Raw genomic sequence first — 5,015 nt, 5'->3', positions numbered from 1 at the left:
ATTTCCCCTCTGTCACTCCCCGCACTGACTGGCACCAGCGCTTGGATACGTGGTGGATGAGGAGGCACATTAGCTCCACTCATCCCAGGGCAGAGGCACCCAATTTGCTCTGAAAGTGCAGCACAGGGAACCTGGTTCTCCGAGCAGGGGTCGTACTCGCAGAGCAGAGGTTCTAGGTCCATCTTTGGGAAGGACACCATCCTAGGAGAAGCTGTGGTTGTGTCATATTCCTCCTTATTAAAGTCATAATCATCCTGGCCGTCTGAGCCCATGTCAGTCATGTGTATGATCCGTGGACGAGTGATGGGTGGGGAAGCAGACGCAGCATTGGTGAAGAAATGGGAATGCATGGGAGGCAAGACAAGAAAGACAAGTGCCACCAGGTTCCTGCAAAATGAGGTCATCTCTGTGAAAAGAAATGAAAAGAATAAATATGGTCACTGGTCACTTTACAACTATAAACATACTGATTGATATATTTAAAATATTCCTGTCTAATATCTTTCAGAACTTGTTACTGAATTTGGTTGTAATTTCTGATTAATGAAAAAAGCAAAGAGGCTCTGCAGCGGTACCAAGGATGACAGTGAGACTTTAACATTTGCTCTCTGTTTTGGCATTTCACTGTATCAAAAGAGAGAAAGACAAAAGTGTGGTGACACACAAAAGAAAGTTCTTTGGCTGGATTCGAGGCACTGGGATGTAGTTTGCCTAAGTTTACAGCTCATGAATGCTCTTGAGTATACTCATACATCTGCAATGTCCAGTCCTGCAAACACATTTGTACTTGGAAGAAAGCCAGGGGACTTCTGTGGGAACCCAAAACAGACAAAAAGCTGACTGATTTTCAGTCTGGTCAGTTTATAAAATTAATTATAAAACTCAGAGAATATTTGTAATGCAGTTAAAAGATAATATTTATGACTAAACCTCTAAAAGTAAAACATGGAGCTATAAAGTGAAAAAAAGAAAATACTGAAATGGGTCTACAGTACCTGCTCAATGCTGGTGGGCGTCTCAAGTCTGAAGTACTTTGTTTCCACTATGGCTGCTCTCACTTGTGCTCTCAACTGTTCTCAGTCAAAGCTTTTTCTCTGACTCTCTCCTCCTCATCTACACCCCTCATCATTCTCTGCCTTCATGGCCTCCCCCCACCCCCTCTTTTTACTCTTTTTTTCCCTTCGTGCACTACAATTTTCTTTTTATTTAGCAAGCTTTCTAACTGGCCATCCGTGACCTTGCAGTTTGCACAGATTTTTTTAAGCTCAGATGTGTATTTATTAAAGACCCCTTCCACCTCTTGTAGCCCCCATTGTGAGATGCTGGAGAGAAATGAATGAGGCCTCATTTTGTTCTTATCCTTTAATGTGCTAAAGCGGGCAAAGTACCTTTTATGTTTCACAACATTTTTAATCTTTAAGGACAAAAAAATCTTAATTACTTTGCGAAGACCTTGACTTTATTAAAAAAAACTTTCAGCTGAGATATGCGTGGGGAAATGATACGCTTTCTGTAACTTTTGAAAAGAACTGAAGATATTTTATCAGAAACAAGTGCTCAGAATTGGATGTGCCCAGTCAGGGGAATTGCAGGATAAAATTCCTTCACTGTTACTTTCCAAAATACTATGTGTCAATACATTGCAGAACAGCAACACAACCTCTACTTCCACAGAGGTAGGTTATCATATTAATAGTGTTACATACTTATTGCATATGAAACTGGATACTGTGTTTCTTCTGAAAAAGAAAGCGTCACATTTGTTATTTGACGCTTTCTTTTTCAAAGTCAAATAACAAGTGCTTGCCTACTTGGTATAACTCTCAAATGCACACCTTAAAGCTGATAAACTGTAAGCTGGAGAGAAAATAATGTCTCACTAATTTAGAAGGTCTTCATTTAGTATGGTAAAAAGAGTTTGTTGCTCTATAAAAAGCCCTCCATGAAGCTGGGACCATCTTACTGTTCATCACTGATTAAGAAAACAAGAACAACCCAAGGTTTCTCCTCAGTACTGGTTCCAGGCTGACCTACTTAAGTTTAAAGCCTTTCTTTAACCATAACATTTTATTTTTGACAGACTTTACACTTTGTTCTATTTGTGTGTACAGTTTTATACTCTATATTTCTACTCTCAGTATATTTTTCATTGTGAACCTTTACATCCTGTTCTGCAAAGCACGTTTTTTCAATGCTGAAAAGTGCTATACAATAGAAACAGTGCTTGTAACAAATGTTTCTAGTTCTCAGTTCTTTGTTTAGTATTGTTCCCTTTCGCCTGTTTCTTCTTTGTGTGTCCTCCCCATGGTCCCTTGTGTGTAGTCAGTCATGTCTCTTTACCAATGTCCAGTTTGTGTGTCTTTGTCCATGTCTCTGTCTCAGAGTTAAGGCGTCCTGTTTTATTCTGCTAGTCTCTCGTCTCATGTGCACCATGTTCAGTTTTCCTTGCCTCATTAGTTTGATATGAGTTATATTGTGTCATGTTTCTTCCCAGGTGTGTTCAAACTGCCTCTCATCCCCACAGCTGGCCTCTCTTGTGTATTTAAAACCTCAGAATAGAGGGTTGTGCCTGTGTTCTTTGTTGTGTCCTCCATCACAGTTGTGCCCTCTGTGCTCTGCATTTCTTTACGGACTCATAGGCTAGTTAGTTCCTTACCTTAGTTTATGTATCCCATTGAAAGGCTTGTGTCCAAGCTGAAACTTGCTTTCAGTTTTTTTTTCTAGGAAATAAATCTTATTTCTCTAACCAAGTAATGAAACATTCAACCCTGTAACATTCTTACTTTTATTGGATTATGCTTATCTTTATGAATGCACCAGGCCAGTATCTAATGAGATTAGATACACTGCCATCACGTAATGTCGCATACTGCTGTTTCTGATGTCATTAGAAAAAAAAAAAAAAAAAAAAAAAAAAAAAAGAGATTAGATACAAAAAATTTGGAAACAAATGCACTGTCCCTGTTTCCTGGAATAATGATCTGTCTGTGTTCACTTGTCTGTCTGATGAATATCGGTTGGAGTTTTTTCTTCACTTGCATTTTTTGTAACTGATGCTGCTCTCTTGGCCAGGTCTTTTTTGAAAAAGATATTTTAACTGCTATCAGACTTTGTCCTAGATAAAGAAAGGATAATAAAAACAGCCAACATGCTTTCACTCACCATTAAGGTATGTTGTTGATTCTGATAATCTGCTAGATTTTGTTATTTTTCAAGGATTGATGAGGACATCTACAAAGCAGTTTTGCATAGCCTTTATATTGTGCTGCTGGGTTCCCGGTTGCATGTCTGGTGACCTCACAGCTTCAGACACAACTGAACCTGAGTAACCTAAGAGCTAATTTACTACAATTTTAAAAAATAATGAAGGAAATGACATAAAAACCTATTATTTCTAGTATTAATTATTCATTTTCAGTATTTAATTGACATACAGGTCCTATACAGTTGGCCAGGGGGTGCTGTGACACCCTCAGCACGAGTACTTCCCAGAGTCTTTGATGACATTGAGCAGAATGTTTTAGAATACCAGGCTACGAATAGAAATTTGGCACACTGGCAGTATAAATAGTGTGTAGATCACAATGTATATCAACACCACAGAATAGTGACTTAGAGGCTTATCAAAATATCTCAAAATTACCAAACATCAGTGAAGGATTTTCTAGTTTTCTCTTTCTGGAGTGCAGCCAGTAGCATAAACATTTTATCTTTGCTGTTCAGTTGCATTATAAATAAACTTAATGACAAACCTACCAAGACTGTTTTCACTTGCCATCACAGTACGAAAAGCGCAGATGTTACTGATCAGGTTAATGCTGAACATTAAGATCAGTCCCAAGTCCTCAAAGCTGAAGCAGAAATTAAACCATCAATCGTGATATTTTTTACACTTGAGGTTTCTGCTGTGATATCAGACAACAAAACCTGTCTGTACATATGTTAAAATATCATGCAGTTTGTCTTCACAGCCACTGGAATTTATGCATCTGTTCATGTAAAAGTCTGACTGAGATTAAAATCTTTTTAATAAGAGACCTTCACACTGATTTGTAGCGCCACATAGTGGTGAATCCTCGTTATTGCTGCTTCCTGACCCTTCACCCCGTTAACACCATAGATCAGGGGTGCTCAATCCCAGTCCTCGAGAGCTACTGTCCTGCAGCTTTTAGATGCATCCTTGTTCCGACACAGCTGAATCAAACGAATGGCTTGTTATCAGGCCTTCTCCAAACTTGATGGCATGCTGAAGAGGTGATCAAACATTTGATTCAGCTGTGTTGGAGTAGGGATGCATCTAAAAGCTGCAGGACAGTAGCTCTCGAGGACTGGGATTGAGCACCCCTGCCATAGATGGTAAAGTTCTGCTGTCTTTTCCCCCCAATACCCTATACTAAAACCTTACTTATGCCACTGAAATAAATAAATCCATGAATTAAATAATAAAGATTTCTTGCCACCAACATATTAAAACTATACGTCTCAACTGAATAAGTCATTATGTCAAAATTGTGAGTTAGGTGTCTTAAATGATCAGCTTACTAACCCAAACATGTGAGAAAATCAATCTAAATTGAGAAAATATCTTCAAATTTCGAGTTAGTAAATCGATTTTTTACTTTTTATTTTTTTTAGATTTTAATCCCGTATTTAGAGTTTTTGGATGATATTTTTTCCTTTCTCCATATCCATACAATCCAGAGAGTTAGTAAGCAGATAACGTGCCTGACGTCTGCCACAATGATGTAAAACATTTTTTAATCTAAAAATTCAATTGATAGTTTAGAGCTATTTACAACTTTAATAAAGCTAAGACGTATTTTTTAAAATTATAATTAATATTATTTATTTTAGATATTAGGTCACTTAATCAAACGAACAAGACTTGTTACAAAAATTAAATTTAAAATTTGCAAAAATTACAAAAGTAGATATATCTCTTGATGTGTCGATATAATACACAGTATGTTATATTATGTTATATTATGTTATACTAGATTATATTAGATTATAGA

This window comes from Aulonocara stuartgranti (assembly GCF_965226115.1).
Source record: "Aulonocara stuartgranti genome assembly, chromosome: 2".
Lineage (NCBI taxonomy): Eukaryota > Metazoa > Chordata > Actinopteri > Cichliformes > Cichlidae > Aulonocara > Aulonocara stuartgranti.
The sequence above is the reverse complement of the archived record's forward strand: the minus strand, read 5'-3'. Positions refer to the sequence as shown.